The 27,591-nt window shown below is 42.1% G+C and overlaps 1 protein-coding gene across 4 annotated transcripts in view; it reads left to right on the top strand.

Moving 5' to 3' along the window:
• Positions 1-27,591, top strand: part of sh3gl3a (SH3-domain GRB2-like 3a) — a 154,358-nt gene that overhangs the window by 54,100 nt on the left and 72,667 nt on the right. Inside the window, exon 1 of one of the 4 annotated variants that reach the window (XM_068017610.1) lies at positions 13,391-13,461. The exons of the other annotated variants lie outside the window; for them this stretch is intronic. The gene's annotated coding sequence lies outside the window, so the exon portion shown is untranslated. Of the gene's footprint in view, positions 1-13,390; positions 13,462-27,591 lie in introns of those variants that run through there. 4 annotated transcript variants of the gene reach the window in all.

The raw sequence follows: 27,591 nt of genomic DNA, 5'->3' as shown, positions 1-27,591 counted from the left end.
CACTTCCCTGACATCATCCATGTGAAGACTTCATGCCAACAGTCTGTGGTTTGAAACCCAATGTTTTTATGAGCTTTAGAGTGGCGACTTGCTCTAACTCAACATTTTGGTCTCGACAGGGGATCTGTGGCATCCATGAATAGGGCAAGAAATAACGAGGCTCTTCAACCAATCAGATTAAAGAATTGTCACTGAGACATAGAGTCTAATCTAGGAAGTATAAAGCAAGAAATATGAATCAGATTTACATAATGTGTAGCAAGTGAAATAAAGATTGGGAAATATAGAAATAAAAACAAGAAATGCTGGAAATACTCAGCAGGTCTGACAGCATCTGTGGAGAGAGAAGCAGCGTTAATGTTTCAGGTCAGTGACCCTTCTTCAGAACTGGCAAATATTGGAAATGTGAAAGGTTTTAAGCAAGTAAAGCAGGGGGGGTGGCAAGAGGTAACAAAAGAGAATGTGTAGATAGGACAAGGTCACAATAGCTGACCAGAAGGTCATGGAGCAGTTGCAAACAATATGTTAATGGTGTGTTGAAAGACAAAGCATTAGTACAGATAGGGTGTTAACGGACTGAAAACTGAATAGCCGCAAGTACAAACGTGAAAAAAAACAGTGGGTAAGCAAACCGCCGCCATTTCGGCCACCTCCAGTGTGATGTCACTACCAAACGCATCTTCCCCTTCCTTCCCCTGTCAGCATTCTGAAGGGATTGTTCCCTCCGTGACACCCTGGTCCACTCCTCCATTACCGCCGCCACCCCGTCCCCTTCACACGGCACCTTCCCTGCAATTGCAGGAGTGTAATACCTGCCCATTTATCTCCTCTCTCCTCACTATCCCAGGCCCCAAACACTCCTTTCAGGTGAAGCAGTGATTTACTTGTACTTCTTTCAATGTTGTATACTGTACTCGCTGCTCACAATGTGGTCTCTACACTGGGGAGACCAAACGCAGACTGGGTGATAAGCTTTGCGGAACACTTCAGCTCAGTCCAAAAGCATGACCCCGAGCTTCTGGTTGCTTGTCATTTCAACATTTCCCCCCTGCTCTCATGCTCACATCTCTGTCCTGGGATTGCTGCAGTGTTCCAGTGAACATCAACGGAAGCTCGAGGAACAGCATCTCATTTACCGATTAGGCACGCTACAGCTTGCCAGACTGAACATTGAGCTCAATAATTTCAGAGCATGACGGGCCCCCCATTTTACTTTTATTTTCAGTTTTTTTTTTTCTTTTGTTTGTTTTATTTTATTTCATCTTAATTTGTTCTGTTTGCTTACCCACTTTTTTCATGTTTGTGCTTGTGGCTGCTCAGTTTTCAGTCCATTAACACCCTATCCATACTAATGCTTTGTCTTGAAACACACCATTAACATATTGTTTGCCTTTGCTCCATGATCTTCTGGTCGGTTATTCTCTGTGACCTTGTCCAATCTACACCTTCTCCTTTTGTTATCTCTTGCCCCACCCCCGCTTTACTTACTTAAAACCTTTCACATTTCTAATATTTATCAGTTCTGAAGAAGGGTCACTGACCTGCAACGTTAACGCTGCTTCCCTCTCCATAGATGCTGCCAGACCTGCTGAGTGTTTCCAGCATTCCTTGTTTTTATTTCAGATTTCCAGCATCCGCAGTAGCTTGCTTTTATTGGGCAATGCAGAATGGATTAAAGGGAGGGAGAAAAGAGACTGAAAAAGTTTTTAGGAAAAAAATCCTTTTTTAAGAGATCTCTAGCACTTCATCTTGAGGGAATGAGACTTCACACTTGCAAAATTAAATTTTTAGGACCAGAAAGGATGTTCGGAAGTAATTATCATTATCACACTTTTCAAAACTATTATTCCTGAATGTAACAGCCCTAACTTTTTCAGTTTTTAATACAGAACTTGTGGGCAAGTACCTGACGTTCACACCATGGCGCCCATTTCAGTACAGAGTCTCAGCGAGGACTGCAACAGCACACCCTGTGGAGGAGTGGGATATCTCTGACAGCAACTTCTGCATTTTTATGTTTTAGCTGTGCATGTGTGGATACTAGAAGGAGTTGTCACATTTTCTCCATTATAATAGTGCGAGATCTTAGCCTCACCATTGTTCTTATTGAAGATCAAGCCAATAAACACATTACTCAATAAAGTTACGCTGATGGGAGTTTTATTTTGTAAAGATGTTTATATGTGCTGCCTGGACACTTTTTTATTTGTGAATTCAAGGATAGTGGTATCATGGTGCTGCATAGTACATTTCAATTTAAAGACTGGATCATATATGAGAAGGAGCTTTTATAGTAGGAGATCTTATAATTTAGGCTAAATATAGAAAGAAAAATAAAGGCTTGCATTTATATAGTGCTTTTCATGACCTCAGAATGTTCCCTTCCAGGCTTATTTTTGAAGTGCAGTCACTATTGTACTGTAGGATACCTGGCAGCCAATTTGTGCACAGCTGTGATAATGAGCTTTTTTAGTGATGTTGGTTGTGGGGTAATTCTTGGCCAGCACACGGGCTAACACTCCTGCTTTTCTTTGAAATACAGCAATGGGATCTTTTACGTTCACCTGAGGGGGCAGATGGGGCCTTGGTTTAACTTCCTATCTAGAAGATGGCGCATCTGACAGTGCCGTGTTCCCTCTGTATAGCACTGGGAGGTGAGCCAGGATAATGTGCTCAAGTCTCTAGAGTAACGCTACCACTGAGCCACAGCTTACACAATCGATGAGGAAGAAAAGATGTACAGTTTTTAAACATGGTTTAGAATGGTGTTCTGGTCATTAGTCATGTCTTCAATGTTAAACAGACTTGTCTGACACTGGTTTGGTTGTATAAATGCCATACACAAATGTACAAGGTTCAGCAGAGTATGCAAAAATGGCAGGCTGGATTTTGTGTTGGCGGTGGGGCTGATGGCACGGGCTGCCTCTGCCTTGTGCCCCACCCCCTGGAGCGATCCTCTGGTCTTTTTAAATCGAAGTTTCAGGTGCCAGGAGCCCTGTCCCACCTCCAAGAACTGTTGGCCAATCAGCGGGCCGGCAGCTCAGCAGTATCAGCAGTGCCACCAGGAGCAGTGGCCACTGCCGATACTGCGGAGGTCTTGGACCCTGACCCACCACGGGAACCCCGAACCTCAGGTAAGTGAGCCGGGTTTCTGGGGCCAGTCCGGAAGCCCCCGGCAAGGAGAGTTGGGGGGGTGGGGGTGTTTAGTGCAGTCCAGGGGGGTGGTGGTCGTGCGGTCCAGGGGAAGGGAGTCCTGGGGGGTAAAGTGATTCTCTGGGTTCTGATGTGGACCACAGATTGCCCACAGAGGACGGACCCCACCCTCAAGCTCGCAAGGAGTGCGACTTGTTTTACAAGGCACCCTCCCCACATGGCGGAGGTACCCCCCAACCACTGGTAAGATCACAGAAGTGGCAGGAAGAGGCCCTTAATTGGCTGTTAATAGGCCAATTAAGGGCCTCAATTGACCTGTGGGCGGGACGGCCGTCGTCGGCCTATCCCGCCCCTGGGAAGATCGTTTGATGATGGGCCCTCTGCCGCCACCTGCCGCGATACTCAGTGCCCCACCCCCCCCTCCCCGCCCACCTCGGGGCCACATAAAATCCCGATCAGTAAAACCTGATTGGTGCTTGAAAATTTTGCAATGCTGTTAGTGTTTTTCATGAAAAAAGATAATTTTCCACTTGATTATTTGAACTACAAAAATAGAAAATCGCATAACAAATTTATTATGTTTTCATTTGATTCAGAAACATACAATAGAAACTTTACAATTAGCAAGCTGCCAAGTGACTTTTGGAACCAGTGATTTTTTAAAAAGTAGAAAAAAAAATTAAGACTTTTTTTGGAAGGGTTCCAAGAGATTTGTAATGGCTACCTTTTCCTGGAAAATAACAACTGGCGTTTATATAGCACCTTTTAATGTAGTAAAACATGCCAAGCTGCTTCACAGGAATGTTATAATATAAAATCATACATCATGGAACAGTAGTTAAACCCACAAAAGCAAGAAAGAAAGAAAATGCCATAGCGTATATTAAACATGCGACTCTTGTTACTTTGGAACAGTCACACAATATGTTGACCAGGAAAGATATCCAAGAATTAATGTTGAGAAATCTCGGAAACCATTAGCCCAGTAAAGAACATTACACACTTTTGCTCATCCAATCCTAAGAAATAAACTGTGCCCTTGAGAGTGGGTACATAGGCCAGCAACCTAATTATTCTATGCAACAGTAGTCGAAAATGGGAGTAGGTTAGGGAAATTGTGCCTCCTCCTTTTGGGAGCAACAAATGCCATGGTGAAGTTCTCAAGATTCGGAAGAAAATTGACAAAGTTAATCCAAACGAACTGTTCATTATGGCCAAGTGTAGAAAACAAAAAACTTGCATGTTTATAGCATCTTGTCACAAAAGTGTCTTGCAGCCAATGCATTACCTTTTGAAATGCAGTCATTGTTGTCTTGTAGGCAAACATGGAGCCAATTTGCAGAGGACAAGATCACACATAACAGCACACGAGATGAAATACCAGTTAATTTTTTTGCTTGCATTTGTAAAAGAGGAAATGTTGGTTAAGATGCTGGAAAAAAATACTGCATTTACCTGACCAAGCAAGTGGGCCCATAGTTCAATGGCTTATCTGAACTATGGAGTATTGGCACAGTATTACACTGAAGAGTCAGCCTCGATTGTATGTGCTCAAGTCCTGGAATGGCATTTGAACCATTTGACTCTGTGATAAGAATGCTACCAACTGAGCCAAGCTCACAAGTTTAATAATTAGGTAAGTGAGAAGTAAGAGTTTTTAAAAATATACTAAGATCAATAGACAGTGCAGCATCTCACCAGGGAAGCCCATTTATGCAAACAGTATGTAAACAAGTTTAAGAGAAACATAGAGGTGTTTCTGGAGATGGAAGGGATTGTAGACCATACTGAGAAAAAAGGTTGTTGGTATCAAGATAGGTTGGTTGGGCCTGACCCTTGATATTTTTAAATATATACCTCAAAACACATTTTCTTAAATAGATCAATTCACTTGGTATGCACTACAGCAAGCAGCGATGAAACCTATATTTGCACTGTAGCATTCAGTACCGTGGTAATCATTCATTGTGATTTTAAGTCTTCATAAAAATGTTAATACAGATTTACTGTCAGATTCTTGTGTGAAATCACTGTAAATTCTGATTAGAGAAGTGTGAAAGCTTATTTTGGATTTTAAAAAATTGCATGATCAGACTGTTACATTTATAGAAACTTGATATCATGTTGGAAGAGTGTTCTTTTCTTCTGAGTAGTTGTATTTTCAGAAAATGAGCATTTCACCATGACGTCCATTTTATATGCCATTATTTGCTGCTTTCGCTATTGATCGAGCTGCAGGAGTTACATAACCATGTGGAAGATGGTTTTGCATTGATGTACAAAGATCACAGTATTTTAGTACTTGCTCTGAGTGTGGACATCGCTGGCAAGGGTGTGTATGTTGCCCTGCTGTGGTGGAGGTGGTGCTTTCATAGAATTTACAGTGTAGAAATAGGCCATTCAGACCAACTGGTCTGTGCTGGTGTTTATACTGCACACAAGCCTCCTCCCACCTACTTCATCTAACCCTATCAGCATATCCTTCTATTCCATTCTTCCTCGTGCATTTGTCTAATTTCCCCTTAAATGCATCTATGCAATTTGTCCCAACTACTCCTTATGGTATCAGGTTCTGCACTTTTATTGTAGTGTTTGATTGATCTGGGTTCGATTGTATTAGTCTGTGTTCACTGTGATTGCTTAAGTTTGTGGGTGGAGCTTAAGGGTTGAAACTAAAACTAGAAGGTCCTACAGCAAAAGCAACCACACTGCTCTGAGGAGACATTGTACTGAGATCATGTAAGAGCTAATATATTTTAAAGTGCTGTAAATAAACTAGTTGCTGATCTAATACAAGTGTGATATCTGCATTGCTCTGAGATAAATCAGATGTACATATGATATCCAACAACCTGGTGTAATCGTAACATTAACCTCTCTCTGGGTAATGAAGTTTCTCCTGAATTCTTTATTGAATTTATTAGTGACTGTCTTATATTTATGATCCCTAGTTTTGTACACCCCCACAAGCGGAAGCATCTTTTACTTCTACTCTATCAAACCCCTTAAAGAGCTCTATTAGGTCACACCTCAGCCTTCTATTTCCTGAAGAAATGCAGTGGTTGTTGTACAACTGAGTGGCTCGCAAGGGCCTTTAAGAGCTTTTTCTTTAAATTATTTCATGTGATGTGGGCATCGCTTGCAAGGCCAGCATCTGTTGCCCATCCCTGATTGCCCTTGAGAAGGTGGTGGTGAGCTGCATTCTTTGTGTAGGTGCACCCACAGTGCTATTAGGAAGGGAGCTCCAGGTTTTGACCCAGCGACAGTGAATGGTGATACAGTTCCAATTCATGGTGTGTGGCTTGGAGTGGAACTTGCATGTAAGCCAGACTAATTAAGTGTGGCAGGGTCCTTTTCCTGTTGGACAATAATGAAGCATTTGAGGTTTTACAACAATCTGGAGGCTTTCATGGTCATTTCTTGTGATAGTTTACAACATACCAGATTTTTTGGGATTCAGTTTTACAACTCGTTATGGTGGGATAGCAATCTCAGTCCTAACCACTGTAAAAGGCAAAGTATTGGAGTCTAGCATTTATATACTTCTGGTCTTGCTGTTAAATTTAATTAGTTCCAGTGTCCAATGTGGTACATGGGTGATATCCATCTTCACTGTAAAATGAAAAATGATACTGTTTTACAAATAGTTTAGTGTTTTTCCTTGAAACTGTATTGGAGTAATTCACTTAATTCACTTTTTTATGCTTAGAATGTGACGTCTGCCAAAACTATGTGCAGTGAGTGATTGTTGGGTAACTTCTATGATAAATACATTTTGCAGTAAATGTTAAGTTTTGAGCATTGCAGTAAAGATAAACTATGCTTTAAAAAGCTACTTTATGGATTCCAATCAACATGGGCTACATTGATATCAGTAGTGTTTAAGGAATTACAGAATGACCGGAATTTTACAGCCCCCAAACAAACGGACTGGTGGCGGGGAGTGTGCGTAAAATTGAGTGAGAGGTGCTGGGGGAGGACGTTCCCGATGCCTTCCTGCCTCCCACTTCAATTTTACATAAGGCGGTGGTGGTGAGAAATAGCCCGCCCACCCCAGGCCAATCAAGGCCCTTAAGTGAAAATTAGCTGTCACTTAAGGGCCTCATCCCGCCACCGCGAGTAAAGCCAGTTGGGGGGGGTCTGGGGGGGGGGATCCCTCCTGATCAGGCACCCTGCCAGCCAGTGGGTGCGGCTTCCTGCCCAACGAAAAATCCTGGCCAATACCACCTTCCCGAGAACATTGAACTGCTTTTTGCATCCAATGATCTTGTTATTTTGGTATGTTTCAGGCAGCAAATATCTTGGATGCCTGCTGTGAAATAATTTTTGAGTTAGAGCGGGCAAAAGATAATTAAAAAGCAAAACAAAGAAGTGGATGAGTAAGAAATTTGAAACTGAAATGAAGCAATGTTAATGCTGCAGGGTACAGTAGTGATACATGGTCATTGCTGAATTGAATATAAATTGAGACTTCAGATTCCATCTTCAGGGGTAAAAATCACATTGAAGTCAGTTTGACGCATGATTATTGACACTCCCTGGAAACTACTGAATAATAGTACCTTAGGTGATCTTTGTTTAGACTTTGTGAAATATATTACGGAGCAACAATATCTGATCAAGATTACGCTTGAGAAACCGAATAAATAAAACATGTTACATACCATCCATGCAAGTATTAGATGAGGAACGCAAAAATAAATTAACTGGCAATCTGCAATCAGCTTAGACACGTATGTGATAAGTGAAGCATTGCACTCCTGTTAAATGTTCATCCTGTATTCTAAATTGTTAGACCAGTGGACTTAATTTAGTCATGAGTATCTGAAAGATGACTAAAAATTGTCCACTGGAAGAAAAGGGTTAATATGAGAAAGGAAAATTCTGGCAGCACTGTAGAATTATTGAAGTTTAGGAGGAAGTACGAATTAAATGACCTGTTCACTTGAGCAGATCCATTTCGTAACACTCAGTTCTGCAGCGATATTTGGTATGATGGCAAGGTGCAAATCAGTTTGTTGCTTTGTGTTACATTTCTTGGCCCCAAATAGATGGCAGAGTCTGAATCTGTTATTCCAGCTTGTACTGTTGGCCTGATCTTGATGAAATCTCTAGAATGATAAAAGAAAAAATAGTTTTTATCACACTTGACTGACCAGGGGAGAGGTCTGCCCTAGTGTGCTACAATAAGATAATAAAAGCACTGCAGCAACACAGTAGAACACCCCAGTGAAAGGTTTAATTACCAGTTTCATAGTGGAAATGCATTTTTTTCCCCCCCCTAAGTGACACTAAGCAACTCTTCCCAGCTGCAATAGGCCAGATTTTGCTAATGGTGAAGCTAATGGCACTTGCACCAATTATACATAAATAATGGCAACAGCTTCAAGTGAGGGTCAGATGTCTGGTTAAACACGAATATCCAAAAGTTGCTGACCAAGTAGCAGTGCTGTTAGCTTTGCGAGACCAACATCATGCTGCTGGCTCACCATTGATATTCACTGTATGATATGAAATTGCTGTATTTGTGCAGTAAACATCAAGGTCCAGTTTGACCTTGAAGAAAGATGCCCACAAAGACCTAGCGATCTCGAGCATGGTTTTCCCCTTTCCCAACAACAGTTTAAATTGACCGCCAAGTCAAGGGGATGTCTAAGTGGGTAGCAGCAGTGATGTCAGAAAGTGGCCAATCACATTGAAGTATTCACAGAGCAAACTAGGAAGTTAAAAGCACTGAACATGCTTCAGTTTTAATTTAAATTTTCAAATAGGGAAATGAGTACGATTGGATTAAGCAAGAAGTGAAAATAAATCTAAACTTTAAAAAAAAAAAGGAGAAAATGTGGGTTTTGTTGAACTCGAGGTGAGAGTGACATCAAGGCAGCATATGATCGAGTATGGCATCAAGAAGCCCTAGCAAAACTGGAGTCAGTGGAACTCTGGAAAACTCTCCACTGGTTGGAATTGTACCTAGCACAAAGGAAGATGGTTGTGGTTGTTGGAGGTCAACCATCTCAACTCCAGGACATCACTGCAGGAGTTCCTCAAGGTAGTGTCCTAGGCCCAACCATCTTCAGCTGCTTCATCAATGACCTTCCTTCATAAGATCAGAAGTGGGGATGTTCGTTGATGATTGCACAATGTTCAGCACCATTCGCGACTCCTCAGATACTGAAGCAGTCAGTGTAGAAATGCAGCAAGACTTGGACAATATCCAGGCTTGGGCTGATGTGTGGCGCGAATGTTACTTGCCACTTAAGTGCCAGGCAATGACCATCTCCAACAAGAGAGCATCTAACCATCTCCCCTTGACATTTAGCAGCATTACCATCGCTGAATCCCCCACTATCAACATCCTGGGGATTACCATTGAGCAGAAACTGAACTGGAGTAACCATATAAATACTGTGGCAACAAGAGCAGGTCAGAGGCTAGGAATACTGCAGTGAGTAACTCACCACCTGACTCCCCAAAGCCTGTCCACCATCTAGAAGGCACAAGTCAGGAGTGTGATGGAATACTCTCCACTTGCCTGGATGGGTGCAGCTCCAACAACACTCGAGAAGCTCGACACCATCCAGGACAAAGCAGCCCGCTTGATTGGCAACCCATCCACAAACATTCACTTCCTCCACCACCGATGCACAGTGGCAGCAGTGTGTACATTCTACAAGATGCACTGCAGCAAAGCACCAAGGGTACTCAGGCAGCACCTTCCAAACCCGCGACCTCTACCACCTAGAAGGACAAGGGCAGCAGATGTGTGGGAACACCACCACCTGCAGGTTCCCCTCCAAGCCACACACCATCCTGACTTGGAACTATATTGTCGTTTCTTCGCTGTCGTTGGGTCAAAATCCTGGCACTCCCTTCCTAACAGCACTGTTGGTGTGCCTACCCCGCATGGACTGCAGCTGTTCAAGAAGGCAGCTCACCACCACCTTCTCATGCGCAATTGGGGATGGGCAATAAATGCTGACCTAGCCAGCCACACCCACATCCCATGAAACGAATAAAAAAAATCATAATGGAAAAATTTGACATTCCACAAATTTAAAATTGGCTTTTTAAGGCCAGTGAATGTGTTTAGTAGTAATTATGAAGTTAGTACGCTGTTAAAAATACAGTTACACCTCAGTCAACAAGGTGTAACTGTTTTGAGGGTTTTTACAGTGAGACTAATTGCAAAAGAGTGGAAGTTCTCATCAATTCAGTTGATTTCCATTGATTGCAGTCTGGGGGTGCCTCAGAAGTATGCCCTGTGTAAAGGCATAGAATCACTGACAGCAACTTCTGGATTTCCGTGTTATTTGTACATGTGTGGACTCCAGAAGGTACTGTCAGTTTCATTGTGGTAATGACAGTGAATACTGATAGTTTTGCCATCATTACTACTGCAAAATCTGGCCTAACTACACTCGCAACAGAAAGTTATGTCTTGACATTTCAAGTCTATTAACACTTTTAATAACTGGCTATAATTAATAATTATAGCCAATCAACCTGTTCGACACTGAAAATGAGGACTGGAGAAAGGCAGTTGTTAGTCCTATTTTGAAGAAAAGGAGGCAAAACTGACCTGGGAAACTACAGACCAGTGAGCTTGATGTCCATGGTGCGTAAAGTAATGTAAACTCTAATTGTAGACATGACCGTGGAGCATCTGGATGGAAACGCATTTGAAATATAGCCAATGAAGGGGAGGCCTTCCCAATCAAATTTCTGATTTTTGCTTTTTTGCAGCAGTGGAATTTTGGAAGTTTATGCAGTGGATGTGGTATACTTGAATCTTAGTAAAGCCTTTGGTACAGTTCCTCTGGGAAGGCGGGTACTGCACATAAAGAAAGCATAAATCACTGGAAATATTTTACATTGCATGTGTGATTGGTTGACCGATAGAACCCAGAGCGTATTGTACAGGGATTGTAATCCACCTCGGAGCATGTAACCAGTGGGGTTCAACAGAAGTCAGTTTTGGAATTTCTTTTGTTTCAGATCATAAATGATCTGAAGCTACCACTCAAGCACAAAGGACAATTTGCAAATACCCTATACAATTTCAGAATTATAAGGTACTATTAATATTTTACAGGCATTACAGTAATAGTCATTAAATATACTCTGCCATTCCCAGCCTGTGTCATTAACGATTTTAGCAGATGAATGTAATTGGTGTTAATTAAATGCTTGGTTCTAATGGGCTGTATTTCTGTAACATGTTGCTGCCTCGTGCAAAAATGAGTCACTGTCTTTCGAAGACACAGATGTGTCTGTCGTGGTATCATTGCATTGTGCATGTCATGCTTTTATTATTCCAAAGTCTTTGTTTGGCATTTTGGTGCAATGGAATGTTTTTTATGCCATATATGAATATCTTCATAGTCCTTCTCAAAGCTCTGACAACTTATGTATTTTAATCTGTTTTCTCTGTCAGCAAAATTGCTAAGTTGTTTTAAAGAAGAAAGCCAGTTCACCAATCATAATTGTGACTTTGTCACTAAATATTGCTAACTACATCTTTAGAAAACAATGATGATGAGAATTGTAGCTATACCAATGAACACATTGTCACAATAACTTAGAAACTGTTAATTAGATTTTCTCCAGATATAAATAAGATCTGTTCACTGGTCTCAGTTCATTTTCATTTATTTTTCCTTCATTATCCTCAACACACTGTTGGTAGTCTCATGATTGAATAAGGATATCACAAGCGAGATTATGAGGGATTCCTACTTTTTCAATAGAATTTTGTCCAGCATTATGTGGCATCTTGCACATTGTATATAGTCTTGTCAGCAAAAGCTTGATTCATGCTTCTGACATTTCATGAATCGATTTCCCTAGCGTCATCCTTACTAGACTTCAATTTTCTACCCCCCCAATAAATTCCAATTTGCCCATATCCTGCCCAAAATTAAGTTCCACTTTCCCTTAACCCCTGTCCTTGCTCCCTTTTAACCAGCATATTCAATTTGAAATTCTTGTCCTCATCTTTAAACCCCTCCACAGCCTTTACCTGGCCATCCCTGAAACCACTTCTCACCTTGCATCCCTACTGGTTCCATAAACTCTCAACTTTTATGCACCAGTGGTGATCAAGTCTTCAGTTGCTTTGGTCGTTCTCTTAGAAGTGTTCCACCTGAGCCCCATAGTGTCTGTGCCTCTTTTTTTATAAAAAGAAAATGCTTCTCAAAACCCCTCTTTCAGTCTAGCTCTCAGTCACGCTCACCAGCCTTGGTACTGCAACCATTCCATTCACCTGTTTCTTTCTTGCCGCCTGTAAACCTCAGAATGTTTCCTGTGTTAAAGGTGCTGTATCAGTACAAGTAGTTGGTTTTCTGGAACCTGGGAAGCCAGTGGGGTGGGGTGGGGGTGGGGGGGGGTGGCACTGGGGGAGGTTGGGTCTGGGTGGCAGTGCTTAGTGCAGATGAAGACACAGACAGATTCTGATTCACTTGGCATGCTGAGTATTGAAGATGTCCAGCTTGGTGACAAAAGCATGGATTAGCTTTCAGTACTAGGGTGGGGGTGAAAGATGTGAAGCCAAAATTGCGTGGCAGCAATGCTAACATATACACATACGTTTAGATGCTGCGATAGGGAGACAGTGGGTCTCTATAGAAGAATGAGCAACCTCTGTAACTTCCTCCAGCCCTACAATGCTCAGTGATCTGCACCCCTCCAATTCTGGCCTCTAGCACACCCACCATTTTATTCACTCCATTACTGATAGCTGTGTCTTCAGCTGCCAAGGCACTAAGCTGTAGAATTCCCCCTCTAAACCTCTCTGCCTCTACCTCTCTCTCTCCTTTAAGATGCTCCTTAAAGCTTACCTCTTTGACGAAGCTTTTGGCCACCTGTGCTAACATCTTATGTGGTTTGGTGTCAAATTTTGTCTGATTATGCTCCCGTGAAGCATCTTGGGACATTTGGGACAATGTTGAAAGTGCTGTATAATGCAAGTTATTGTAGTTTATTTGTAAGTCAGACAAACAGCCTTACTCATCTTTCTTTCATGAAGTCACCTTCAGCCCTACCAGCAATATAAACCATGAAAGTTGTTCAGCGTCTGCATCACTCGTGCCTCTGTACTTCCTGGGAGCAAACCTCCCAATCCTCTAGGGCAGATTTAGTGTGCTTCATCTCTGAAACTAATGTAAGTTGCTGTCTGATGGCCTGTATTTGATTTGATATTAGCGCACAGAAGATGGCAGGAGCTGTGTATCCTACCAGAAGCCTCCATAGCAGCTGCACGAGAGGTGGACCTATGGCTGAGGGCAAAGTGTCTAAATCCATCATAGTGAAGTGAGTAGGCATTGCAATAAATTTTTAAGAAAGTTGACTAAGATTCCTTTTGCATTTCTACAAAAGCAGAATACTGCAGATGTAAGAAATCTGAAAGACAAACAGAAAATCTGGAAATACTCAGGTCTGGCAGCATTTGTGGAGAGAGAAGCAGAGTTTACGTTTCAGTTCGATGACCTTTCATCAGAAGTGAAAGGGTGGGAAAGAACAAAAGGGAAGGTCTGTGATAGGGCAGAGGGCAGGAGACATTAAATGACACAAGGTTTTGTGCAAAGCCAAGTAAAGAAATAAAAGATGTGCCTGGATGAGTTGCAGAGGGCAGTATAGCAGCCATCTACGTGCAAAGCAAAGGGACTGGGTGGGGAGGGGGGAGGTATTGGGAAACCAGCAAAATAAAAGAAAAAGAAAAAAAAATGGGGGCAAAGGTTATGATCTAAAAGTATTGAACTCAGTGTTGAGTCCGGAAGGCTGTCAAGTGCCCAGTTGAAAGATGAGGTGCTGTTCCTCGAACTTGTGTTGAGCTTACTCAAAACTTATTACATTTCTAACCTTTGCCAGTTCTGATGATAGGTCATCGACCTGAAACGTTAACTCTGCTTTTCTGTCCACAGATGCTGCCTGACCTGTTGAGTATTTCCAGATTTTCTGTTTTTGTTCCTTCTGCACTTGCTGTGAGCTATAAAGTCAAATATAGCAATACTGTCAGAAATGCAAAATCAGGCAAAGATAAATAGGAAAATGGGATCGGGATAAGAGTAACCAGCAACTGTTCTGTAAACAGATGTGGACAAAATGTCCTTGAGCTTTCTTTCCTTGTATTTTTTGTCTCTCTTTTCCGTTCACTCTTTCTTTCATCCTCTTTGCCCTGAGATCTGTGTTGCAGGATTTATTTATTTTACCGTAGTTTTTCCCTTTTGTCTACCTTCAGCAATGATTGAGGTACCATTTGGTGAGGCAATGAGCTCAAACAGAGAAGCCAGGTAGTTTTATTCATTTTATTTTATTTTTATATTTCTTATTTCTGCTACAAACTGCCAGAGTCCAGTGAACCACCAAGCAATTAGTTCCGCAAAGAGTAAGCATATGGATTGCTGGACTGTCAATACTCTCCGACACTATAAGAAAAGGAAATCAAATCCTGCTGAGATGCTCACATAGCTCCAACAAACTCCTCTTTTTAATATGATGGGGGAGAAATTGGGCTCGGTCGCAACTGTTTTCTGGGCGTTATGAGTGCCCTTAGAGTTTTAAAATGGGGTCCACAGCATGCCCACTTATGACAATAAGTTCCCTGGGCACCATCTTAGTAAAAGGGTTAGCACGTGTGCAGTTAACGTCCGCTTCTGCATATACCAGTTGCTGCCAGACATGGATGCAGTAGGAGGCCTTCCTGTTGGAATCGAGCATGACTTGGAGAAAGAGGAGAAGCAACACAGAGCAGGGCAAGCTGCTAGAAGAGGAAGGAGGAGGGTGAAGAAGGGCTGTCGGCAATGTTCCCTCTAAGCTGCGTAGCAACCCAGAAGTTCCCACCCAGGCCTCGCCCAAGTCAGCCCCTTTAAATTACTGCAAACACCCAGCCGCGCAAAAGTGCCCGTGCCACGGCCTCAGCAGTGGCTGTTCTGATAGTTGCTGGCACCATCTCCTTTTATGGGGATTAGGACAAGCAGGTGTGCCTCTCCTCTTCCGGTTAGTTACTGCTGCCACCACCGCCCCCAGCAAAAAAGAGGGATGTGTGTCAGTGAGTGTCATCCAGTCTGTTTGGGTCATCGGCTGTCGTGGTTGAGTAGCTGGCAGTATGTTCAAGATGTGGGTGCGTGGCTTGCAGCAGTACTAAATATTTGATAGTGTGGCAGAGCACATGAATGCTGGGTTTGAGTCTTGATAAAGATTGTTGGTGTGCTAAATTGAGAAGTGGCTGAGGTTGGTGGTGCAGTTGGTAAGATATGGAATTTGAAGATCCAGTCACTGACCTTGACCACTCTTGAAGATATTAAACTTCTGGTACTGTCTGCAGATCCTGAGAGTGCACTCCTGGCATTTTCCTCTGTGGCTGTCTGTTCCCGTCACCTGTGGATACAGGACATCTTTTCTCCTTTCTGCCCCTCCATCAAGACCTCTAGTGCAGTGTCAGAAAAGCTTGGTGCATGCGCTCTCCCATGTCTAGTCATAGTTCTTTGCTGCTCAGCACTATTTTAAATGATGTTAGGTCCTCCAGCAGCCACAGTGCACCTTCCCTTTACAAGGTGCTGGCTAGCTTTAAGTAGTGCTAGCAAGTAATGATATTGGGCCCCTCACTGATGCATGCAGCCAATCAACAAGCATGCAATAACCACGATATTGAGCAGGCAGCATCAACATGCTGTGCTGCCTGCATCACATTGAATGGGCATGTGGTAATCGCACATCGTGATTGCCGTGCCCATTTTCAAGGACTATCCAATTTATCTCCGTAACGGAACATTCTGGAGCTATTGTGGTCCAGTCTGTATTTTATCAAACTGAACAGGAAGTTCTTCATCAAGTCTATTGATGAGCTGTTAGGATCACTGCCTCTCTTTCCAGGGTGACCTATCAAATATTGGTTCTTTGCCACAGTCCAGCATGTACTAAAGTATAATGACATGCGTTATTCTTTGAATTTGTCTCCCTTTTGTATGTCAGGCATGTAGTGCCAAACTGCAGAGGCCGCATGGAGATTCCTATTAGCAGGCTCCTGGTCCTACAATCCTGCAATGCCTCAATTTTAAAATTATCATCCTGGTGTTCAAATCCCTCCATGGCCTCACCCTTCTTATCTCTGTGACCTCCTACAACCCTCCCTATCTCGGTAACTTCCTCCAGCCCAACAACACAGATCTCTGCACTCCTCCAATTCTGGCCTCTTGCGCAACCCCAATTTCTTCACTCCACCATTGGTGGTTGTGGCATCAGCTGCCTCGGCCCTAATATATAACGTTCCCCCCATAACCTCTCTGACTCTTCTCCTTTAGGTTACCCCTTCAGATCTACTAAGCTTTGATTTGACTAAGCTTTTGAACATCTGTCTCTTTATGTGGCTCGCTGCAAACATTGTCTGCCTGATAATGCTCCTGTCAAGCACTTTTAATGTTTTACTATGTTAAAGGTGCTATATAGATGCAAAGTGGTGCTGTCCAGGCAGAGCAAGTCAAACCCACTGATCAGGCAATCATATGAGTAATGGGGACTGCTTTGGATCTAAATCACAAGCATTCTTGGCCTTTCTCAGCGAACTCTTAAGGTCATACTTAGTCCATTCTCTGGGGCTTTTACTTTGTTGATTAGGTGTTTAATTGCTTTCCTTGATTGCTTAATGTTGAAATAATTGTTGCATTAATTGTTCTAATAGTATGTTCAAGTATTATTCTTTAGGGGAAGGTAGTCTCTACAATGTTCTGCTGCTGTGATTGGTCATATTGTTTTCTCTGGGGCCTACACAGATTATGTTTATAAATTGACAACTTTTGGTTAAATGCTGGAAAGCAATACTGTTGATTTTTTGTGTTTAATGTGGTTTTATTTGTTTGTTTGTTTGTAATTTGAGCTGCTTAATACGTATTTGATCAGTGTATGTACCTGGGGAACCATGGCATTATTCTTCATTGTCAGCTTAGTGAATGGGTGGTCTATGCACCTCTACTTCCAGTTCTGAGCTGACTAAAGTGAATATCAAATATCAAGTTTCCTTGATGTTGCTTACTTCATGTGGAAGGTAAGTTGGTTCCTGCATTCAGCTCAGCCTGGCTAGTGTAAATTATATACCACTACATGTCTTTGGATAGCGCTCCCTGGTTGAGAGACATCTGAGAGCGCTTTACAGGATGGTGAAAATAAAGAGTAGAATCTTCCCCATCCTGTGGAGGCGGATTTGAAGACGGTACCGGGAGGAAATTCAGATATCTGGGCATCAGGTCAGCTGTCTGACGGGTTCCCGCCTCCGGGCAATCTTGCCAGGCCAGTAGCTGTTGCTGGTCATGATCCGCTCCCAGCGACCTCAGGAACCTTCTTGCCGCCCTTAATTGGATGGTGGACCCAGAGGCAGCCAATTAGGAGGCCACTTCCCAAAAGATTGCGCCAAGTGGTGTGTTGCTAGCACGTGTGGGGTCAGGACCCAGAAATGGTCCTGCCCCACAGTTATTTTTTTTAAAGGGGACAAGAGTCTGCCCAGAGTGATTAGTAGAAGCAAAGAAAAGAAATAAATGTGGGGGAAGAACTGAAACGCAGGGCAAGATGGTGAATGGACATCTAGTGGGAGGGATGTGATGGCTTTTGGACCAGTTAGGGAAACAAGAAGTAGCTTGGTGATGGAAGAGTGGAGATGCATGGCTGGAGATTACCCTGGCTAGATGGGGTGAGGCTATGGAAGTCTTGAAGTTGATTCAGTGGGGCATAGGGAACCTGCAGAGTCCAGTGAGGACAGGGGTGAATGGGGAGCAGGTGTCGATATGGATAAGGATGCAGGTTGTGATGTTTTGAGTTGTTCATCGAGGCTGGAAAGGGAAGCTTTAGAAAAATTGAGTCGTGGTAATAAAAACAAGAAGAGTTTTCAGCAGAGAAGCGGGGAGGTTGGCTGGACAAGGGTAACGATAGACGATGAAAGAAAGCTGTCTTGGTAACCTGTTGTGAAAAAAAAGCTGTTTATGGAGTCAAGCAGTAACGTCAGATGCTGTACTTATCTTCGTGTAAGGTAGCAGCTGGTGAGGTTATGGTGTATGGGAGCTTGTGAGAACCAAAAAAGATGTCAGTTGTGCCAGTATTTAGCTAGAGGAGGCTTTGGCTCATCCATATATGAGTGTCAGTCAGACAGTTGGAGAGAGTGGCTACAGCTTTAGCACCAGTGGAGTTGGGAAAGAGGTAGAACTGAATCATCAGCCTACATGGGAAAGCTAACTCCATGGTATCACAAAAAGGTAAAATATCAATAACAGAGAGACAACCAAGCTTGAGACTTTGCGTTGTATCAGACGTGACCATACAGGCATGAAAGGAGAAAATATTGGGTGATGTAATGCCAACGATATGACAAGTAGGTGCCGACCCTTTGGAGAAAGGTGCGAAGGAAATGGGCTGTAGAAAAAAGACTTTTGAGGAGGAGGTAAATGATGTTGAAAAACAGTTGAGCATCTAAATTTACTAGCTTTTTAACAGTTTCTAGTTAGCCGTCAGTCACTTCAATCAGTTTAATCCACTCAATATTGCTGAATGGTTGTGCTCGTTCTCGGGGAAGGTAGCGTGTAAATTTTGTTTTGGCTCATTTGTTTTATTTCCCAATCACCCACGGGATTACTATTATTACACATATGTCAGCCACCTGAATTACTTATGCATAGTCACTGTTTTGGTTGCACTCTCAAGCTGTTGCATCTTGTCACTCCTGCTATAAGTAATTCTCCCCCTTTTCCTCTTAAGCTTGCTTGGCTCATTAGCTTTGCCTGACCACAAAACTGGATGGGGATTTTACTTCTGTTGCCAAGCATAAAGTAGGTAGGTTTCAGGGTGGTAATTAATTCCCTTGCAAGGGTTTAATTCTTGTCCTTGTGCATGCGTGGATACTTAGTTCAACCTCCTTGCACTGTTCTACTTGAGTCTACATAAACCCTACTTTGGGGCTGATTTTTTTTGTTCTGTAGTCACCACAGTGAGCTCCTACTTTCAATAAAGTCTTTTAGATCTTACGCGGCTGATCTTATTCTTTATATGTGAGTGTCCAGTAAAGTTTCGACAGCTGACACTGGAGCTCTTCTCTGTTTGAGCGTTTGCATTTTCTGGAGGAGATTCAAGGGTGTCTGTTTCACCGTGATTCTGGGACATCATCCAGTTGAACAGTATCTAGCTCTAAAATGGTCTTGATTGGAAGATTGTTGTATTAGCTTAAGAAGCTAAATCTCTTACTACCTCAGTTGGAATAGTGATTTTTTTTCCTAAAGTTACTCAGACTTAAAGTGTTTTGATGGGCTCTGGATGACTGGGAGGAAATTAAATTCTCTTGTACTCCAACGGGATATGTCTAATTCAATTGATGGTGCTCATTTTTGTGTGTAGAATTTTGCCAGGTCTACTTATCTCTGCCATCAAAATACGGCAGGGTGATAGCGATCTTATCTATAAACTCAAGTAGGAGCACTGACCCTGTTTTGTCATCTCCCAGACTGAGCTCTATAAATAGCAGGATACTAATGCTATTAGGGATTAAGTTGCCAGTTTGCTGTATTCTTCTTTGGATGCGCAAGCCTCTGCTTTTTTTGGATTCTCCCAATATCCTTGGGGAGGTTATTTAGGTCTTTACGATTTGACAGCGTCCCTTGCCCAGATAACTATACAGCTGACGTCTATAAAAAGTAGTTTCTTAAATTGGCTCTCCTCCTACTATGTACATTCCAGTAAATTACCGGCCCTGGTTTGACCCCTGATACTTAGAAAGATTCATTCATTTTTCTTCTACTGGAGAAAGGTAGAAATCTTCTGACTGTAGCACCTAGAGACCAATACTTTTCGACAATTATGTGCTAAAGTATTTGCTCAGAAATTGGCTTCCTGTCAGAACCATGTGATTCAGAAGTTGGTCCACTGTGGTCAGCTAGAGTTTGCTTATCTGTAGAAGGCGTCTTCTCAGAATTATTTACAAAGCCAATTGTTTGCATGAATCTAGTTTGATGATTTCACTAAATACTGAGAAGGTTTCCATACAGCCAAATGGGCTTTTTGAAAGGTGCGTTGGAAGCTATGGGCCGAAATTTCGATCATGCTCTGGGTGGAACTCGGATGGATTGCCTTGCTGGCGATCAGAAATAAGGCAAGATTCCGCTTCGTGTTTTCGATGCAGCCATTTTCCAATGGTAGGTGTTGTGGGTAGATCCTCTGCCTGCCTTGCAATACCAAGAGGGTGGGTCTGGGCAGGATCTTGGACAACCCCAGCAATTTCATCCTTTATATCTGTAAAAGACAACAGTGGAACTGAGAGGTGGTGCAAGTCCTGCTGAGCTCCTATGAATGTCCCCAAAATGTTGATTGTCAAAAGTAATTGATCTTGGTGGGATGGCGGGGGGTGGTGTTGGTGGAAGGGAAAATAAGTACCTATAAGAAAGTGTTGTATAGCTCCCTGAGGAGTAAAAATTGCACCCTTTTTAGGTACTTTTCCCAATGCTTTTTGTGGGACACAGAGGAGCCTATGTTTTAAAAAAAAAAGAATGGAATTGACCAATCTTTCTGACTCTCTTCAGGGCCTGCTGCTCCTTGGTGCGTTAAAATGGTATGGGGGGTCTGAATTTAGTCACCACTGACTTTTGCATTTCAATGAGGCTTTCGTTTGCTTGCAGCGAAGACCTCATGCAGCTCCCAAAACCTGGGTATTAAATTATGGTTGGCAAGAGTGCAATGCCAAGTCAGTGGGCTGGCCATTGTCTCCACTTTAACCCACTGCATGCCCCATTCTTGTTAATTAGCCAGGGAGGGGGAGAGTGAAAGGGGGTTAAAGTCGGTCCAACTAAATATAGAAGCAGAGTAGAATTTCAGACTCAGTTGCCAAACGACAGAATTGTTATATTTCTGAAGTAAGGCCACTTATGAATGGCAGTATCATGAAAGTCATGTGGCAACCCGAACAGCACAAAAATTTGTGCCAGGTTGTGCACAGTGTTTAATTTGTTTCATTTACTTTTATATCTGCAACTGCAAATAAATATTTTAAACAGGATTAATAGATCTATTTGTGGATTTGTTCACACGAGCAGAGTTCCCTTTGTGTTGTTCAGAGAGTTCCAGAATATGAAGTTTTCTACTGATAGAAACATTACACAATGTAATTCAGAACATATAAATTCACTATTATTTATCAAGCAAGTTCTCAGTGCTTGATTTTAAATAACAGTGTAAGAGGAGCTGTTGTAATATGGTTTTATTTCTGGTAGCTAATTTTATGAATCTATTGTAAATAATCTGTCATATACATAAATTAATTTGAAACTGACGCTGTGCTATTTCTTGCATGTTAAAGACTACACATCCCCACCCAGTGCCACAGCCAGAACCCATTCTCAGCCAGTGCATGGTACTATGCCAGACACAATAACACTCTTTATTGTAATTGTTGCTGCAGCTGATAGTGATGGGACAGACTGGGCAATCAGTCTGCTTACCAGCTATAAAAATATAAAATTGGAAGAGAGCTTTTGACTGAACTCTAAACTGTTCTGGTTTGAAGAATTGTTCTAGCCAAGAATTGTGGCTTTCGAGAAGGATCTTTTTATCAGTTTTATTTTTCCAAAATATCTAACAAATTCCTCAAACATTAGAAAAGAAACCTTCAAAAAGAAGTAAACTGCTAACTAGATAAAACTAACACAATATAAACCTTCATTTTCAGTAGATACACCTACTGGCTTAATTGAGCTATCAGTGGGCAGAAGAGTTGGAAAAATGAACCTTTTACATTTTTTCTGTTTTCCAGGAATTATATTGAAACAAATACATATATTTAAAAACCTGTTCTTCAAAAAAAAATCAAATAATGGATTGTCTCCCACATGCCACCACTTTTTTTTTTATCAGTATAATTGAAGCATTTGTTCCTTTGTTTAGAAACGCTTGGTGGTGTCATGATAGCATCTTGAGGACTGCAGGAGAAAATTAGATATTGCTCCATGTTACAAACTTACAAAAATGAGAGCTATTCCCAATTCACCATTTTACTTTGTGCTGCAACAACAATCATTTAATAGCAGAGCAGATTGTTTTCATGTCCCTCAGTTTACAATTACTTGTACAATCATCCTCATTTCAAAACTGATTTTCTTTTAACATTCTTGTGGTTACTTTTTCAATCGTCAACTTGCAAATTCATCTATAATGCCGCCTTTAAGTTCTGTTCATGTTTCCTCCTTTAATGATTGGATGGTCATTTAGGTGAAAAGGGTTTAGGTCAAAACAGGTCAACTGTGGTACTATAGAAATCTTCATCAACTTCATGTAATGTTCCAATTCCCCTGCAGAAACAATAAACTACATTCAGTAGCTCTATTATGAAGAAGGAAAAGCTTACACTTACACAGCACCTTTCATGACCTCGGGGCATGTCACAATGCTTTACAGCCAACAATGTACTTTTCAAGTTGCCAGCTGTGGCTCAGTTGGTAGCACTCTTGCCTGAGCCAGAATGTTCTGAGCTTCAGCCCCACTCCAGAGGCTCGAGCACTTAATCCAGTTTGACACTCCAGCGTAATACTGAAGGAATGCTGTACCATCAGAGGTGCTGTCTGTTGGATGAGATATTAAACTGACGCTCTATTTGCCCTTTCAGGTAGATTTAAAAGTTCTACAACAGTATTTGATTAAGAGCAAGGGTGTTCTCCCCAATATTTCTCTAGTCAATATATATATCTCAATTAAAATCACTAAAACGGATTATCTGGCTGTTCTCACATTGCTGTTTGTGGGACATTGCTGTGCACAATTGAACTGTTTCAGTTCCTACATTACAACAGTTACATTTCCAAAGTACTTAATTGGCTATGAAGCGCTTTGGGACATCCTTGGGTCAAGAAAGATCCTATAGAAATGTGAATTTGCTTTTATATTTGTTGTATAGTCACTGTTGCAATGTGGGAACCATGACAGCTAATTTGTGCATAGCAAGATACCAAAATTAGCCATGTGATAATGACCCGATAATCTATTTGGCGATGCTCATTGCAGGATAAATATTCTCCAGGTTATTAGGGGGAAACTACGAACGTACGAATTAGGAGCAGGAGTAGGTCACTCAGCCCCTCGAGCCTGCTCCGCCATTCAATAAGAGCATGGCTGATCTGATTGTAACCTCGACTCCACGGTCCTACCTACTCTGATAACCTTTGACCCCCTTGCTTATCAAGAATCTGTCTATCTCTGCCTTAAAAATATTTAAAGACACTGCATCCACCACCTTTTGAGGAAGAGTTCCAAACATTCTCGACCCTCTGAGAAAAAAGTTTTCTCCTCATCTCTGTCTTAAATGGGCGACCCCTTATTTTTAAACAGTGACCCCTAGTTCTAGATTCTCCCACAAGGGGAAACATCCTTTCCACATTCACTCTGTCAAGACCCCTCAGGCTCTTGTATGCTTCAATCAAGTCGCCTCTTTCTCTTCTAAACTCCAGTGGATACAGGCCCAGTCTTTCCAACCTTTTCCCCGTAAGACAACCTGACCATTCCAGCTATTAGTCTAGTAAACCTTCTCTGAACTACTTCCAAAGCATTTGCATCCTTTCCTTAAATAAGGAGATCAATACTGTACACAGTACTCCAGATGTGGTTTCATCAATGACCTGTACAACTGAAGCATAACCTCCCTAATTTTGTAGTCAATTCCCCTTGCAATTCCCTTAACGTAGGTAGGTGGTAGGGGAATTGAGGGAAGGTAGGAATATGGGATTAATGCAGGATTAGTATAAATGGGTGGTTGATGGTCAGCACAGACTCGGTGGGCCGCAGGGCCTGTTTCAGTGCTGTATCTCTAAATAAAAATAAATAAATAAACAATAACATTCTATTAGCTTTCCTAATTACTTGCTGTACCTGCATACTCACCTTTTGCGAGTCATGCACTAGGACACCCTGATTCCTCTGCATCTCAGATTTCTGCAATCTCTCTCCATTTTGAAAAGATTCCTTTTTATTTTCCTGCCAAAATGGACAATTTCACATTTTCTCTCATTATACTCCAGTTGCCAAATCTTTGCCCGCTCACTTAACCTATCTATAACCCTTTGTAGCCTCCTTACGTCCTCTTCACAACTTACTTTCCTACCTATCTTTGTGTGTCAGCAAATTTAGCAACAATGCCTTCAGTACCATCGTCCAAGTCATTTATATAAATTGTAAAAAGCTGAGGCCCGGGCACTGATCCCTGCAGCACACCACTTGTTACATCTTGCCAACCAGAAAATGACCCATTTGTGCCTACTCTCTGTTTCCTGTTAGCTAGCCAATCTTCTATCTATGCCAAGTGCCCTGCTATGATGCCTTTAATGATGGCTTCAAACATTTTCCGTAAGACAGATGTTAAACTAAGCTTCCTGCTTTCTTCTCCCTCCCTTTTTGGATAAAGGAATTACATTTGCTATTTTTCAATCTAAGGGAACCTTCCCTGAATCTAGGGAATTTTGGAAAATTAAAACCAACGCATCAACTATCTCACTAGCCACTTCTTTTAGGCCCCGAGGATGAAGTCCATCAGGACCCGGGGACATGTCAGCCCGCAACTCCAACAGTTTACACCACTTCCTTGGTGATTGTAATTTTCTTGAGTTTCTCCCTCCCTTCCATTTCCTGATTTACAGCTGATACTGGGATGTTACTTGTATCCTAAATACTGAAGACCGAACGTGTCTGCTCCTCTTCGAAGTAGTGCTGTGAGAACTGTTCAATCCAGCTGAAAGGGCAGATGGTTTAGCGTCTCATCCAAAAGATGTAAAGGTAGTATTTGTGAACTGCCATTTATCTTGACTGTACTTTATAAATTCTTTCTTGTTTTCTTGAGTTTTAACCAATATCAAAATAAAAAGCAGTTTTTACTGATTTTTTTTTTTTCCTTCTGAATTTACCCTGAAGTTTTGGTTCTAGTTTTGTCCCCCTCCCTGCATCCCTCCAACCCCCGCCCCCCCAAACTGATTTTCTCTCTTTTTACACTGAAATTAAAACCTGATTAAATTGATATGTTTTTGAATTGGCAATAAAAAATATTGTATGGAATCTTAATATTTCTGAAAATTCTAGTCATGTTGGGTGATTATTAAGACAATTCCTGTGAAGTTGATTGCCTTGCCTGTGTAGAAGACAGGAAGCTTCACTAGGAGCGGAGTTTTGCTGTGTGGCATGGTGGGGAAAAACAGAAGAACTGAGAAAATGGAAACCTTCTGAAGGTGGGTCAAAACATTCTAAAATCATAGCTTTATTGTCCATTCCTGCTAGCTCCAGTAAACTTCCTTCTTGTAACCTACAGACATGATTTCATTTCACATTTAATAACCATTTTTAAACTGATGTGTTTTCCGAGATCTTGCAAATCTTGATGAGGTGAATGTAGGCCAGTTAATTCAAGGACATGTTCATGGGCAAATTGAATTGATTCTTAGTTCCATGCTGCAGAAGACAATGTGAAACCAGTAGGTGTGGGTCTACCTGGAGCTATATTGGCACATGAGAGGTTGGAAGGTTTACTGAAGGTGGTAGGAAGAGGAACACTGAGGCTAACTGCAAGCAGACAAGCTATACAGGGAATTTAAAAGATTTGTGAGCAAGAATCATCTCAATTCAATAAAAATTGCTAACGAATAACATGGTATGCTTGTTAGGTAAAAGAGAGGAGTTTCCAAAGTAAATTGAGGATGTAAATAAGTGTGTGGCAAAATAATGCAACTTACATTAACTTATGGATCATTTTTGGGACTTAGAGGGCTGTTGTAGGAGGGTTGACTGCATCGAAATAGGAAATGAACCTGAAGGCTTGCAAGAAATAGCAAGGTAATTATTGATAATTGTTTTAACCAGATTGGAGCAGGGATGTGGCATTGGATCTTATCCATGCCTTTGTTACCTCAAGACTCAACTATTCCAAAACTCTCCTGGTTGACCTCCCATCTTGCATAAATTTGAGATAATCTAAAACTCTGCTACCCATATCCTAACTCGCACCAAGATCCGTTCACCCATCACTCCTGTGTTTGCTGACCTACGTTATCTCTTGGGTCAGTAACATCTCAATTTAAAATTCTCAGCCTTGTTTGCAAATCCCTCAGGTCCAACAAACTTCCAAGATCTCTGCACTCCTCCAATCCTGGCCTCCTGCACATCCCCAGTTTTCTTCATTCCACCATTGGGAGCCCTGCTTGTAGCTGCCTCAGCCCGAAACTGTGGAATTCTCTACATAAACCTCTCTACCTCTGGCTCTCTCATCCTTTAATACACTCCTTAAAACCTGTCTCTAACCATGCTTTTGGTCTTGTGGCCTAATATCGTGTGAGATTCGGTGTCAAATTTTGTTTAATAATGCTCCTGTAAAGTGCCTACATTAAAGGCGCTAGGCAAATGCAAGTAGTTATTGTAAACAGATTTGATCCATTGTGGATGTTGGCCAGTAAGTGGTCGTGAACATAATGAGAAATACTGGAAGACATTGAAGACTAAAAAATTAAGTGAATCTGTAATAAGATACAGAACGTGAGGTGTCTCACAACTCTTGCCATTCCTTTTTCTATACAATGTGCATTTGCATTAGGTAGCAAAAACATTTTCTGGTGCGTACAACCTGAGGGGTTTTATACGGGTTCCAGCCCTTCAGTATGCTGTGGCGGGAGGACCTTACACAGTGGCCTTTCCCCATTGAGCCTTTGCAGCGGCTGCTCAAAGCTTTAGTGCGTCCCTCAGAACATAGTCCTGGATCTTGGAATGTGCCAGTCTGCAACACTCGGTTGTGAACAATTCTTTGCACTGCAATTCTTTGCAGCAGGTTTCAGGCAGACCAAAGTGCGCCTTTCACTGTATTGATGGTCCTTCAGCAGCAGTTGATGTTTATCTTGGTATCCGTCCCTGGGAACAGCCCGTAGAGCACAGAGTCCTGCATTACAGAGCTGCTCGGGATGAACATCAACAAAAACCACTGCATTCTTTTTCCAGACCTGCTATGCAAAGGCACATTCCAGAAGGAGGTAGACGACGGTCTCTTCCCCACCGCAGCCCCCTCTACAGCAGTGCATGGAGGTAGTGAGACTCCAGGCGTACAGGAAGGATCTGACGGGGAGAGCCCTTCTCACCACCAGCCATGGAGTTTGTTTGAAAGTTCTGACAGTCTGCTCAGGGAATCATCCAACAGGATCTACCATCTCCTTTTCACACAGGGCCTCGACGACGTTACGTGCGGACCCTGTACCGAGTGTTCAGGCACGATAAAGTTGAAATCCAGAGGTGTGTTTAAGGTTAAAGATCCCGTAATAAAGTTACTCTGGGAACTTTTAATGTAAAAAGAACAGAGCTAACACTAGAGGGATCTACCAGTCTAACAGGTCAAAATATGAGGGTAGACAAAGGGGTATTGGCAAAGTGCCAAATTCAGAGCCACAAAAAGTATCTACACACTTT

The sequence above is a fragment of the Heterodontus francisci genome, chromosome 38 (assembly GCF_036365525.1).
Source record: "Heterodontus francisci isolate sHetFra1 chromosome 38, sHetFra1.hap1, whole genome shotgun sequence".
NCBI classification, from domain to species: Eukaryota; Metazoa; Chordata; class Chondrichthyes; order Heterodontiformes; family Heterodontidae; genus Heterodontus; species Heterodontus francisci.
The sequence above is the reverse complement of the archived record's forward strand: the minus strand, read 5'-3'. Positions and strand labels throughout refer to the sequence as shown.